General features: G+C 35.7%; 1 pseudogene; it reads left to right on the top strand.

Moving 5' to 3' along the window:
• The window catches only part of LOC149188778 (beta-ureidopropionase-like), a 47,100-nt pseudogene that overhangs the window by 11,278 nt on the left and 19,386 nt on the right, over positions 1–16,436 (top strand).

Raw genomic sequence — 16,436 nt, forward strand, 5'->3', positions numbered from 1 at the left:
ACTACAACAAAAATGACCCCATTTATGGCACTTTATGGATATCATCCACCGTCCATCACATCATATTTAAGAGAAAATTCTAAGGTTCAAGCAATGGAAGATCACATCGAGCATCAACAAAAAGTCTCCAAATCTTAAAGGATAACCTAAGTTTGGCACAAAATAGAATGAAACAACAGGCATATCAACATCTTAGCGAGAGAAGTTTTGATGTAGTTGACTGGGTATTTACCATACACACAAATGTCCCTCAAGCAAGCTAAGAAGGATAATAAATTAGCACCAAAGCATTATGGTCGATACAAGGTGTTGCAAAAGATTGGTACTATGGCATACAAATTGGAACTTCCTGCATCTTCCCGAGTGCACCTAGTTTTCCATGTTTCATGCTTAAAGAAGGTTATAGGTGAAAAGATCCTAGTTCAAACAATATTGCCAGAACTTGAAGAGGAAGGAAAAATCATATTGGAAGCTAAAGCAATCACTGAAACAAGAACTCGACAACTACAAAATCGATCAATTTCATAGTATCTCATCAAGTGGAAGAACTTACCCGTTGAAGATTCCACATGCGAGGGTGAGAATTTTATATAGAAGCATCCATAACTACACAAGCATTGAGGAAAACACATTTTCGAAGGAGAGGGTCATGTTAGGTCCAGGTAATACTAGTGTATTCCCTTATCATTATTGTCATTGTAGCCCCTTATTGTTATTGATGTGCCCATGTTATCCCCATATTGTTATTATTGTGCCCTATAGAAGCCCACTATTGTTATTGTTGTGCCCTAACATTATTATTGTTATGTCGGCTCTGATTATATTGTGACTCCTTAGACACCTATATATAGAAATGAGGTCTTGTCATTTATATCATCCAAGAATTGTTCACTTTTGTAATGTAAAGGAGGTTTCCCCCTTGAAGAGGTTGATTTTGAAGTCGCTTATCTATCTTTTTCTATTTTGTGAGTTGGTTGCATAAAAATGCTACTATAAACAAGGAAACAAATGAAACTGACTCAAGGTCTAGGTGGAATAGGCAAGTGGCCACAATATCCACCTGGATCAATAAATCTATCAAATTTTAGATACCACTGCCTTAGAGCCTGTTTTAAGCCATACAAGCTCTTCTTTAACTTGCACACTAACTTCTCCTTCCCTTTGACCTCATACCCTTGTGGCTATTGCATATATATTTCTTCTTCTAAATATCCATGGAGAAAGGTTGTCTTTACATCTAATTAATCAATATGAAAATCTGATGTTGCCACTAGACTTAAAATAGTTCTGATTGAAGTCATTTTAACAACAAGAGAAAAAAAATCATCAAAATCTATACCTTTCTTTTGTGCAAACCCCTTCACCAGCAGTCTAGCCTTATACCTTTGTTTACCTCCATCTTCTTCCTCCAACCTATAAACCCATTTATTCTGTAATGTTATTTTACCTACATGAAAGTTGACTAAGTCTCAAGTCTATTTATGCATCAAGGAGTCTGTCTCTTCTTCCCAGTTTCTACCTGCATTGCTTCTTCATATCTTTCCAGTTCACCAAAATCAGTCAACAATACATAATATAATGAAGGAGAGTATTGTTCAAGGGGTCTACTTATCCTGTTATATCCTCTAACACCACTTTCAAGTGTTTCAGGCTTTTTGTTATTGTAGTACTTGTTTTTGTTGTGGCTGTCGATCATTATGATTTTCAGGCACCTTAAATTTTTTTGTAATCTCATCAAGCACTGCGTATTATTTGTTTTATTTTTCCTATTTCTTTCTCTGCATCTGATTCTTGTACAAGACCTTTCATTGAATATGACATCTCTACTCCTAATGATTTTGTGATTTTCATAATCATATAAGTGATAACCAAAATCATTTACACCATATCCAATAAAAGTACATTTCTTTTATTTTTCCTCAAGCTTTGTTCTATTTTCCTTATTGATGTGGACAAAAGCTTCACAACCAAAAGTATTTAAAAATGAGTAGTTTATCTATTTACCTATCCATGCCTCTGTTGGAATACCATCCTCCAAGGAACTTCAAGGCCCTACAACATCTGCCCAAAATTGTAAGGGAAATCCTGCATGCAATCTCATGCTTCTTGCACACTCCATGATTATCCTATGCATCCTTTTTGACATACCATTTTCCTGTGGTGTTCCTAGAAATGACTTCTCTCTATAAACCCATGCTCTAAACAATAGTTATCAAACTCTTTGTTGCAGTATTAACCTCCATTGTCTGATCTAAGACACTTCAACTTATTTCCTGTCTCATTTTCAACCAAAGCTTTCCATTTCTTGAAAGTATCAAATACATCATATTTTTTTTTAATACAATAAATCTAGGTTTTCCTAGTTGCATCATCAATAAAAGTAACATAATAGTGAGAACCACTGAGAGATGATACCTAATCAGGCCTCCATACATCTTTATGCACAAGCTCTATATTTCCACTCGTATTTTCCTTCTTAACTCTGTTAAATCTGACTCTATTTTGTTTTCCATAAACACAATTTTCATGGAAATCCAAATTAACATGCTCCAAACCTGGAAACAAATTTATTGAGTGAATAATTTGATCCCCTTCTCACTCACGTACCCAAGCCTATGATGCCAGAGTGTCATATCTTCTCCTTTGGAGGTTAAAGCATTAACAAAATTAGAAATGCTACTGCATAAATACAATGTACAAATCTTTTCTCCTTTTGCTATTATTAGGTCTCCTTTAGTGACCTTCCAGGTTTTGTTTGTAAAAGTAGTTACACAATCTTGACCTCCCAACTACCCTGTTGAAATTATACTTTTTCTTCAAATATAGAACATGCCTTAACTCCATCAATAGCCATTGATTTCCATTTCGTTGCTTTAAAAAAACCTTACCCATTCTAATGATTTTACTGGGTTTATCATCACCTAGATGAACCTGTCCAAAATGTCCTTGAACATAGTCATGAAAATGTTCCTATCAGGTGTGGCATGGAATTAGGCCCCTAAATCTACCACCCAAGCATCAATAATATTATCTAATGAAAGAATAAAAAACACATCACTTGTGACATTCACTTCATGAGTGTTCTCTTGTTGTCCATCTCCTTCTTTTCCTTTTCAAGGTTTGAAATCTTTCTTCGAGTGTCATTTCTTCCCACATTTCCATCACACTATCCCTATTTTGTATTTGGATCTGCCTTTTCTTGACTTACTACAATTTCTCGGGCTCCTTCCTGTTTCCATTTTTCTTCCCCTAGTCTCGACATCAAAGCATTACTTGATGTATCGTTGGAGATTTTCCATCACATTTACTCGCTGAGGATGGCACCCAAAACATCATCAAACTTTAAAGTACTTGATCCAAAGATAGAGTTACTAATAGTCATAACTAGGTCATTCCAACTTTCTGGAAATGAGCATAGAAATAACAGATCCCTAACTTCATCATCAAAATTTACCCCTACAGAACTTAATTAACTAGTAACCGTGTTAAATTCATTTAAATGATCAACAATAGATCCACCTTCTGACATCTTCATATTAAATAGACGTTTCATAAGAAACACCTTATTTGAGGCCAAGGGTTTTCATATTGTTTGGTGAATGCCATTATTAAACCTTTTTTTGTCGTTTCCTTTGAAATGTTGAATGCCACCGATGCTGCCAGAAACAATGGTATTGTTTCTAGTGCCTTTCTATCGATATTCTCCCATTTTGTGTATGTCATACTCATCGACTTCTTTGATTTTTTTCTCAATGGTAGGTACATATATTTATGATACAAATAATATTCCATCCACATATTCCACAACTGGTAGTTTTGGCCGTTAAATTTCTCGACCCTAAACCTACCATCTTCCACCATCTCTCCCACTCAAACCAAGAACCCTTCTCTCCTAAGAGTTTATCAACCAAATTGTTGACACCTAATCATCAGGATTGGGTGAATAAGTGTAACTGATGTAAATAAATAATGGAAAATATGAAGATTCACCAGGAGATGAAATGAACAGTCTCTCCCTCATGTATATAATAAAGACCAACCTGAATGAATAGAACGAATTGATTTGAGGAGTTATTGCCTGGTCTGACATGGTATCAAAGCCAGCACCTTTATTGGCTTCCCTATGCTTTGTAACTCCCTATTCTGACACTGAATCCTCTGTAGACTGGCTAGCCTGGTAGCTCTGACACTTCCACTGGCCTGAACGCATTATTCTCTATTATTCCCTACTACAGTGCTCTTGTCGCTGCTCCACCTGCTATTCACTATTATTATCTGACTATGTTGCTCCTACAAAATGCTCACTGACATATTCTAATAACGCAGCTCTTACCATCGCCTGGAGGAGCCTCCAAGAAGTTCAGTCTGGTGATGGTCATTTGAAGGTTGTTCTGGTGATGGTGCCGTGGAATATTCATTTGAAGGTCATTCTGGTGATGGCGTTGTTATATGCAAAAAAAAAATTGACTATGGTTGTGTCCTGTGACATCCCAGAGCTCAACATATACCACTAAATAATGATTAGTATACGCCTCACCTCCACCGCCTGCATAATATATTATCTATCCATACAATGCTCCAGACCACCCTCTCCACAGTCGACTGTAAACACATACCATTACTCCACTACAAACCTATACCATTGCTCATTATTGCTGGTCCATTACATTGATATCACACCATCGTATACCACATTGTTCCATATATATATATATATATATATATATATATATAACGCTAGTATAACGATTTTTTTCATATATAACGTTGTGGTTTATATATATATAAAACTGCTTTCTTATAACATTGTTTTCATATAATGTTGTCTCCAATCTATGCACAGTTGAATACACCATCTACTCTCCCATGGTTGAATACACCATCCCAGCAGTTGGCTCTCCCAATACGTTGTGTTTGGCTCACACACTGTATCCACATACCTCCCCTTTATTGTGCCTCCACCCACGGCTCCGTTGTCATGGCTCACATGGTATCAAAGCTATTATCAATGCGGTGACTTCGTCCTAGATTGCCCTAACCGTAAAGGTTAGGCATATTGGAAGCTTGCCATTCCTCTCTTCTCGATCTACTTCAGCATTTTGAATGTTGTGCCTGCTGCGGATACTCATGCCTTCCCCAAGATTTCATGTTTTGTGGCTTTTGCTGTTGTAAACTTGCTCTGATTGTTACGTGGAGGTGAACACATACGACCTACAGTGTTGAATCTGGAATGAGAGGTGCAAAATGGTGCGGCTCACACCATTGGTTTGAGCTTGCATACCTTCCCTCTACGTTTCTTGGAGCTGATATACTCATGGCGACCATAGTGGGAGTCTCACCTCTAAACGATGTGCACTAACGTGAAGAAACAGAATTTTTGAAGGGATTAATTTGGTAAATTGAATTTTGTTTTCATATATACGCTAGTCCAGAATATTACCATGCTACGAGTGTTTTTTAATATAACTATGGTGTAATATTACACATACCACCAGTCCTCTGCATTTGAATACCCATTGCGTTTCATTATAATACTATATTTCAATATAGTACTATCATACCAATGCCCTTTTGAATCCACCGCAATGTTGTTTTCATAACATAGTTAACGCTCCTTTGTTTGATTGTGTTTAATACATATTGTTTGTAAATATCGTCGTGGGGCCTAAACACACTTTGATATCCACTCTAATACCTCTATCAGAATCGTTTTTTAGCAACATAAATTTTTTTCTCCACAAAAGCACAATTTTTAAAGTATTTTTACAGCACTCAGATTCTATAATGCATTCAATCATATCTTCTTCTAAAGAGGTTGTGTGCCATTCTCATAAAGAAAAGAATCTTGCCCAAGATTATTCTAGAGGAAAAGATGGTCGAAGAGGAAGAGGAAGATATTTCAGAGGCAGGGGGGGCAGACACTCTCAAGGAGAAAAGTCATATTTGCACTGCATACGCTGTAAAATAAATGGATCACGTGATGCCTCTACATGCAGGTTACCTTGGGACAAAATTTAGCAGCAAAGAAACCAACAAAAAGGTAAAACTAATGACACAGACAAAGGTAAAGCACCTGAATCCGCTCATTATGTTGTGGCACAATGTAATACTGGAGTAAATGAAGATTTATTTAATGCTTCGCTTGCTTCTTGGAAGAATGATTGGTTGCTTGATTCAGGAGCAAATTGCCACATGACTCATAGAAAATATTTTTTTGAAGAATTTACTGACAATGTTGATGGAGCAGTATACTTTGCAGACCAATCAAAACTCAAGCCATCAGGGCTTGGCACAATCAGGCTCAAATTGCCTGGTCTTCCAGATTTTCTTCCACATCATGTTCTATATCTACCACAGTTGAAGAGAAACTTGTTGTCCTTGGTCCACATCCGCTAGCAAGGTCACTCCATTCATATGTTTGATGGTAAGCTTGAGGTGAGAAAATCATCTAACCACTCACTTGTCATGAGGGGGATAGAAGAAGAAAGGCTTCTCAAGTTGTAGGGTACCTCTGCTCGTGCACAACATTTCTCATACAATTCTCATTATGAAGAAGGTACACTTCCATCAAGTTTATTATGGCATGATAGATTTGGACATTTGAACTATGATAACCTCCGCTTGTTGAATAAAAATGGTGTTGTTGGTTTTCCTACAATTCCTAGGAAACTTAAGCAATGTGATGCTTGTATTCTAGGAAAGCATAGAAAACAGTCTTTTCATGATTCACATTCGAACTCATTCATTTAGATTTATGTGGTCCAATGCCTATTCCTTTTGCAAATGGAAATAAATATATGATGACGTTTATTGATGACTACACCAGAATGTTTTAGGTTTATTTATTGAAGAACAAATCTGATGCTTTTCAAACATTCAAGAACTTTCATAAATGGATTGAAAGTGATGCACAATCTCATATTGGCTCTATTCGCATTGATAATGGAAAAGAATACACTTCAAATTAATTGAAAACTATCTTCGCCAACATGGGATCAAACATCAAACAACTGTGCCTTATAATCCCCAACAGAACAGTGTAGCTGAAAGAATGAATAGGACAATATTAAATATGGTTCTCTCCATGATGCTTTTCAAAAATTTCAAAATGATGTTTTGCGCTGATGCAGTTCTATGTGCTATATATATAAAGAATAGATGTCCATCTAATGCTATGAGAAACAAGACTCCCTATGAAACGTGGTATGGGCACATTCCTTCGGTAAAGCATCTCAGGGTCTTTGGTTCAACCTGTTATGCCTTGGTACCAAAGGTACATAGAAACAAACTTGGTGCAAGAAGTCGTAAGTGTATCTTCCTGGGGTATTCAAACACCTCCAAAGCATACTGTCTCTATGATGAAGTCAATAAAAAGTTTGTTGTATCTACAGATGTAATCTTTCTTGAATCATCCAAAACTGACAATGTTGTTGAGCAGAAACTTGATCGCTTGGATAGATTCGCAAATGAAAAATCATTTCAAGAATTTGATAATCAGATTCCACATCTTGAAGGGGGATTCCTAAACTAGATCAACCTGTGGAATATTCTTCTGAAGCACTCTCTCCCCCGCATGAAACTCCAACAATGGATGATACTTTAAGTGATGTGATTGATAGAATTGGGAGACTCAATCTTGATTCAGTCCCAACTCAATCAACGGAGCAGCCTGGACCATCTGAGAAATGTCCCCCAAAGTGGCTAACAAAGACACTTGAATGTGTTCATCCTGATGAGGTTGGAAAGATAGGAACTAGAAATTCAAACCGGAAAAATGGAGGTGATGTATATGACTCTGATTCACTTGTTGATATGGATGTTTCTTATGATTGAGATTTGAATTTTTCTACAGATTTCGAACCAACTTCCTTCAAAGAAATTGCTTCTCATGATGAATGGAAAGAAGCAATGCAAAAGGAGTATGATGCCCTGATAAAGAATGGCACTTGGAAGCTAGTTGATCCTCCATTAGGAACCAAACCAATTGGCTGCAAGTGGGTCTACAAGAACAAGTATAAAGTAGATGGCTCAATTGAAAAGCACAAAGCCAGGCTTGTGGCAAAAGGTTTTGCACAGAAGGAAGGGGTCGATTATGAGGAGACTTTTCCCCCACAGCAAAATGGGCTACCATCCAAACACTCTTTGTCCTAGTAGCTCAGAACAGTTGGAAATTTCATCAAATGGATGTAAAAACCGCTTTCTTGAATGGAGATCTAAAAGAGAATTTTTTTATGTCCCAGCCTAAAGGATTTGCTATGAAAGGACATGAACATAAAGTATGCAAACTTGTGAAATCCTTGTGTGGCGTCAAACAAGTATCGCGAGCCTGGTATGAAAAACTAACTGAGCATCTTCTAAAACTCAATTTCAAACATTATGATCTTGATGATGCAACTTTATTTGTCAAGAAAGTTGGAAAAACAATTTTATATCTTGTGGTATATGTAGATGATCTTTTGATGACAAGGAATAATGAAAGCTACATTGCATCCATAAAGAAGGAATTGAGGAAAGGTTTTGAAATGATTGATTTGGGCTATGTTCATTACTATCTTGGTATTGAAGTAACTCAACATCCAAAGTCCATATTTCTTTCTCAAAAGAAGTAAATTGGAGATCTATTGAACAGGTTTGGCATGACAGAATGCAATCCTCTTACCACTCCAATGGAACAAAAATTAAATCTCACATCCATTGAAGTAAAAGAATTTGAGGATGCAACAAAGTATAGACAGCTTGTAGGAAGTCTCAACTACCTAACTACTACCAGACTAGACATTTCATTTGTTTTTGGAATCCTCTCTATGTTTATGCAAAATCCTTGTGAGGGACATTGGTCTGCTGCAAAAAGAGTTCTAAGGTACTTGAAGGGAACTCAAGACTTTGGAATCAAGTATACACAGGTGGATGACTTCATCTTGATTGGATACTCTGATTCAAACTTCGATGGAGACAAATGAATTGGGGTATCTACTGCAGGTTATGCTATGAGTCTTGGATCAGGAGCTGTCTCCTGGAGATCATGCAAACAATCAGTTCCAGCAGATTCCAAAACAGAAGCAGAATATGTGGCAGCAACTGAGGTAACAAAAGAAATTGTGTGGCTCAGGAAAATTCTTGAAGATTTGTAGGTAAAACAAGTACAATTGACTCCACTCATGATTGACAATACCTCAGTAATAAAGTTGGCCAAGAACCCAAAGTTCCATGATCGAACGAAGCACATCAATACTAGATATCATCTGATTCGACATCATGTTGAGGCCAAAACAATCCATCTCCACCATTGTTCCACTAATGAGAAAATTGCAGACATCTTCACCAAAGTGCTTGGAAGAGAAAAGCTTGAAAGATTCAGAACGATGCTTGGACTCACCAACATCCCTTCAGATTAGGGGGGAATGTTGACACCTAATCATCAAGATTGGGTGAATAAGTGTAACTGATGTAAATAAATAATGGAAAATATGAAGAGTCACCAAGAGATGAAATGAACAGTCTCTCCCTCATGTATATAATAAAGACCAACCTGAATGAATAGAACGAATTGATTTGAGGAGTTACTGCCTGGTATGATACAAATAAACCTTCGGCTCTAATACCAATTGTTAGAAATTAATTAATGGAGCAATGAAATACATAAATATTACAAAAACACAAATACAAAAATGCATAAAACAATATAGACACAAATATACGTGGTTCACTCAATTTGGGCTACAACCACGAAAAAACAACCAGTCCTTCCTTTTATATTATCCAGTAAAATGAAGAGATACAACCTACAACGGATATGTTGTAATTTCCTCTTTTCTCTCACACAACCTCCTCTCTCTCTCTCGCTTAGAATAATAGTACACAACTATAATAAAATTCCCTCATATAAACCAAGTGTTTCCCTCTAGGGAAAAAAAACCCTAAATTAACATAACTTCTACCATTAGATCATCCACCTAATGAAGGACCCAGATTACTATGAAATTACAATATTTTACAAGGCAATTTTTCATCTATTTTTAGCTTTGGGTGTACTGCCCCCGAACCCATGCCAAGGATGGGGCTCATAAAAGTCACCATATCCCCCCTTAGATCCTCCTAATGGAGATTAAATGGGTGGCGTTTCTGCCCCATTAGGATCAAGTACCCAATGTGATTGAAACAAAAAACCTCTAAGCAGTCAGAAAGATAATCAGGCTCCACAACCAACATGAAATTCCTTAGAAATAGTGCCGACCATATTGTGAAATCTTTCCAGATTTGGAAATGTCCTATGGTATAGTTGGCAATGTTTCCAAGGAATTTTGTTATTGTTTGGGTATTTCGAGTACTGGGACATGGATGAACTAGGCATTTCCTACAACTTAGGATGGAAACAATTCTCACCCTAATTTTGAAATAACCTCCTTATAATTACCCTAGAGAGAGATTGCTCTAGTGTTTCTTAAGAGAGAGTGAAAAAGATAGGCATAAGTGCTGAAAATATAAACACACAAGTGTGCTTAAAAAAAGTTTCCAAGCACAAGTGAGAACACCAAAATTAAGTGCCCTTAGGCTTATAAACATGCCATTGGTTTTAAGCATCTGTAAAATTATTTTAAAGAATTCCTTGTAGTCATCAATATTTGGACTGTAAAGGACATACAAACTTTTTTATTGTTAAACACTGCTATAACTTTAGTCTATAGTTAATTTCCTAAATGTGAAATGACCTATCTATATGTAGGAAATCAACCAATTGCTTTTAGGTGTCAATTGTGGAAAAGTGGTGTCACCCTTGTTTCTCCTAGAGACAATACTTGCTATATCCAAAGAATCATCTTTTGACTTGCAGGTAATTACAAAAGGGAAGTGTTTTCATGATATTTGATTCTGCATGAAGTTTTATCTTCAACATTTCCTTTTTTGCCTTCTTGGCACAATTTAATAAAATTCAACCATTTTTTTCTCCTTTGCTTACATGAAAGGAATATCATTTCAATGTTGATCCAAAGATGATGTGAGCTCCACACATTGTTCATGTTGGTATTATTCAAATTCCATTTTTCTTCCCACAACTCCATTTTTAGGGTAGAGGAAAGCCATCATGCAGAAGGTTAAATGTATGATTGAATCTACTAGAGTTGCTGGTGTAAACATTTTTGTCTATAGGTAAGAGATGAAAAATGTTTTCCAATCTAGCTATGTGAAAAAATAACCATGAAACTATGCGATGCATATCTAAGGAGGCTTGGACCATGCCATTTTATTTTTGTAGGCGAGAAAAGAGGTGGCGTGAATTTGCAGAAAGTGTGGATGGAGAATCAACTCAATGTTTGAAGGAACTAGCAAATAAGTATGACATGGTCATTAATAGTCCTACTTTAGAGAGATATATGAATCATGGTGAAGTTATTTGGAGCACTATAATAGCCATATGGAATCATGGAAACATTATTGATAACATCATAAGGTAATAATACAATCTAGACTCATAAGTACCAACATCTTTTTATTGTCTTGGATATATCACAACTTTAAAAGTCCTTTATCTAGGTCCTTGATTTTGTTGATGGTGCATGAAGCTACCAAATGATACCATTTCTTGTATAGTTCATATGTATTTTCTATAACAACAACTCTATTAACATGTGATTTTATAGAATCACATTCCAAGGGTTGATTATTTCAATGATAGCACTTACATTATGGACGGAAACACTAGACATCTTGAGACTCTTTCTATGGGAAGATTGGGATCAATATTTGTTATGGAAGACATCACCATCTAAACTGGTTAGAAAATTTGGGCTTAATGGAGAAGAGATTATGTTTAACCCATCAAATACTATTGGGGGTCTCAGTGAGCTAATGTGGTCTATAGAAGTGAGCTCCATTTACAATCTTGTTTTGTAGAAAAGATTTCAACTGAATTTGAGATATTTTCATAAATTAGTACTAGTTTTCCACTAATATTCAAAATTATTTCTACGCCCATTAAATATCCATGCATTGCCACAATTGTTGAATATTGTTGAGTCTTGACATGAACTATTGTGATATGGATGAATCATAAATGATGGAAAACTTTGTTTCTGTTAAGGAGTGTGAGGGGTTGAGATAATATTAAGCAACGTTATCATAACAATCTGCCATGTTAATTAGAGGAGTTGTCTTTATCTTAGTTTTGTTTGATCATTTGTATTCTTCCTTAGCTTTCATTCATCTGAGGAAAAAAAACATGTTTTTTTCATCTTATTTCTCATGTTATACAAATATATACACCGTTCCTTATTAGAAATATTTTTGACAACTTAGACTTGACATAAGGTTGATGGCTAGAATAGCTAGTTTTGGAGTACCTAGGACCATTGGCAAGGTGCACCATATACATGTTAGATTCCCTTGCTTATAGAGTAGGTGCATTGTAAACCTTGGCAACTCACATTATTTGGTTAGACCAAGTGAAGATTTGAAGGGAACCTGGTGATGAAAGGGAAAGAGGGTTTGTCATGGGCAACCTTATCCATAGACATGAACTATTGATGAACAATATGGATTTTATAGATTTGGGTGCTTCGAATACATGTGGAACCAAGGAGTTGGGTGTTCCACACTTGGGAGTTGTGATAGATGGTAAAGTTCCTTTAGGAACAAACATTAATGGAACACGATTGTGGGATGCATTGATTTGGCACACATCCATTGGATGAACTTGTTGAGTGCAACACATTGTCAGGGTCTATGTTATAAGCCCAAGGCTCCCAAACAATTCTAGATGTTGGTGCCAAAGACTCATTGATTGTGTACACTATCACATAATTAATGCATTATGGTATTAGGGCTTGATGATTATATTACATGCATGCAAATGGTTAACATAGTAGCTGCTCATAAGCATTAGGTCATATCACAAGCATGCACTTGCATTCACAATCAAAATTATTAGTTGTAGACTTTTTAACTTGAATCCAACCTTTACAAGTTCCAAGTGCATAACCATTGGTTTATTGTTACTCTAATGCAATGACTCTTGAGGATAATCTACTATTTTTTTTCTTTATTATTTACACATTATGGCTTCTGCCTTGACAATCCACCAAAATTTTAATTGAAATTCACTTCATTGTGATGAAACCATGTACCAAGTACTATATACTATAGAAAATTATCATATATATTATATATTGTGGTGTAATTTTGGTCCAATTTCGGTCCTTATTGGATTTACCCAAATTAGGTTTTCACACACACACACACACATCAAATTAGGGTTGACGATTTTTTAGTATAAATGATATTGTTTCAAATTTCTTGATTAGATTATGTTTACAAGCTACGATTTCAATCACAACAATCCTCTAAACATTATGCATGAATTTAATTTTGTGTGACGAAATGGTGTTCTATAACTACTATTGTAGTGGATGGTGTTTTTTCACTCCTTTTGGATTTATTGAAACAACGTTTGCACCAATGTATTTTTCTTGCCCACTTCTTGCATTCAATTTCATATAAGATGTGTGGGTAGCAACACAAATATTTTATAAGAATTATTGGTCAATCACCCCTTGGAGTTCTTATTCACTCCTCTCATGTCACCTCTACAAAATATCGGTGCATATTTATTAAGCACCTGATGGAAAATATGAATGACCTAGATACATAATTTATTCTACGAGTCTCGGTTCATCTTACAACAAAGTAGAGTGAATACTTTGAAGTTGATGAGTCATTGGGAGCACAATCTAGAAAACTTTATAACAATTTGCATCTACATGAAAATGTAGATGATTATCCTGGTTGCATTGTAACGCGCCTCCTTTATTAAGTCATCAAAAGTGGGGGCTAATGGTTTAATTTTTAAGAAAAAGATTAAGCAAAAAAATTTCATAATTAAATTTTAACCAAAGCTCTACTCTCGATGAAAATACAAAGATTTAGTGACTCCAATCAAAACCATTTGGATTCTTGAAACTTGGAATAGTGTTTTATGTTGATTTCCCATAATTATTATTGGATCCAGATAACCTTGTTAGGTAAACAAAAATCCCCTGCAATTTTGGGTCAACCATATATTCATATTTAATCCAAATAGTGAGCTTCATGAATAACAATAACAATTCCATCATTCAAAGGTTGATCTTCACAATGCCTTTAGTATGCCTACCTCTTTTAGGTCAATAGAATGTTTATTGAAACCAATATCATTATGGGAGAACATCCTTAGACGACTTTGATGTCTTTCCATAGTTAAACTGTGACGGGGACCATGAATGATCCTATACATCATTAATATAGCATTGAAAATCACACATTGGTTCATATGAGAGTTGGAAATTCTTATCAGGTAGCATTATACAACCTAACTTTAAACTATTTTGCTACATCTTATCTTCCATATTTTCAGTAAGTTTGCATGATCTTCAACATTAATGGGAGTTGACTGTTGCAAACGATTTACGAAAAATAAGAATTGGAAGGGTATACATTTGTTGTATCAATTCCAAACATTTTGTTTGATTCTATCACTTCTCTTACATGAATTACAACCATGATGATCATGGTCAAATTTTGTGTCAAGGAAGAATCACTAATCCATATTATCAAAATAGGCCAATATCAATTTGAATATGTAATTCATGAGCTAGATTTTAAAATATTCTACATATTTGTTGTAAAATTGAATAACTTCATGTGTCATGTATCACACCTTCCTTCTAATCTCTTGTGCATCCTTCCCTGACCTAAGGTTTAAGACTACCCGTGCACCTAGTTGTGGTGAAGTAAAATTATAAGTGCAAACACAAACAAATTCCTCTAGCCCAATAATGGGTCTAGCCACAACTGATACATTCTATGGAAGATTTCCTTAGGTTAAAACCAATTAAGAGGGTCTACCTCTTAGTACTCTTATCATATTTGATGATTTCCTTGTTTGCTTGCTCCAGCTATCTCTTGCTTCCTTCTTCAAACACCTGAAACAAGTAAACAACAACAAACAACAACTGTGATAATAGACAAATTGTAATTCAACCTACTTAAAAATTCAAGAAACATTAAGCCATGAATGTGTAAGATGACAAAACATGTAGGAAATCAAACGATAGTTGCATATATTAATATCAAAGAGAGATTACAACCATTGTCTTGATGTTGCGGTTCTCCTCTGAAAAGACCAGGTTCCCACACACTTCTGCTAGCATTCCATGATGGCCTCAATCAACAATAGTTTTAAGGCTCTACCCTTTAGGCTTCACTCCAAACCAAATCACACTTCTCCCCCACACAATTAGATAGCTACAACTTAGAATAGCTTGTTGTTTACTCCAAACTAAAATAGCACTAGCACACCAACATTAACACTCAACACTAACACTAGCTTGTGCTTGGGAAGAAGGGAGGTTTATATAAGATGAATGGATGGGAGATGTATCCTCTTCTCATGGGAGAAGGTCTTATCCCTTGAGGTATTTCCATCATTATATGGGAAAAGAGCCCAAAATAACATCCTCGACCCCATATGGTCAAACTATTTACCAGACTTCTGTTACGAAGCTTCTAGAGCTGGAAGATTCAGCTCTTAATTTTAAAAACTTTCCATAACAGGATCGACGTGGCTGGAACACATATCAGTCACTCCGGTCAGCGCTAGGGATAGTGCTTATCTCTAGACATTGGTGCGGGGAAGACAAAGGCCATTAGCGTCAGTCTTGTAAACTGGGAAAAACATAAGTTTCAGGGGAAATGGTGAAAAAGGGAATTGATATGCTCATGAAGAGGGACACAAGGGGGTTTTCTTCATGAAGGGAAAGCATGTAGAGTTCACTATAGAGGTCCTCCAGGATGAAGGAACTGGGAGTACAGGGATAGTGAAAAAATGTTGTGTAACACTAGTAATAAGTATATACTTCCTCTGGTTTATTTCTATCTTTCATAAGTTTCTTTATAGTGTTAAAATTGATTTGGCACCTATAATAATTTAAAATGGCTTCGTCCCATGTTCTTTGGCTTTGTTAACTATGTATCTTGAAATGCATACAGGTTCAGAAATAAAGACTAGAAAGTGAGGTCTTCATGCTCTAAGATAATCTATCAATACCAGTTGAATAGGAAAGAATTTTGTATTCTTGCATGCCATCAGGAGCCAGTGATTGTTGGTAATATTTTGAGAGATGGTTTGAATTCCACACCATATGCAATAAGGAAATAACTTCTACAATCAAAATTGTGATATCATTGATGGGCCTCTAAATTAGACATAAATTAAGGCCCATGCCTCTAAATTAAATAATAATTTAAGGCCTATGACCATCCTTCGGCACATTAAACCTCTCTTTTTGCATTGGATAAATTATTTTTAACTTTAATATATTCATTAGGAAGGTTTATGAATAATTGGATATTTGTGCTGAATATTGTTTATTTTTGTGAAATATTATGAGAATATTAGGCAGATT

This window comes from Pinus tabuliformis, chromosome 3_1 (assembly GCF_031772625.1).
Source record: "Pinus tabuliformis cultivar Carrire ecotype Pingquan chromosome 3_1, CPIR1, whole genome shotgun sequence".
NCBI classification, from domain to species: domain Eukaryota; kingdom Viridiplantae; phylum Streptophyta; class Pinopsida; order Pinales; family Pinaceae; genus Pinus; species Pinus tabuliformis.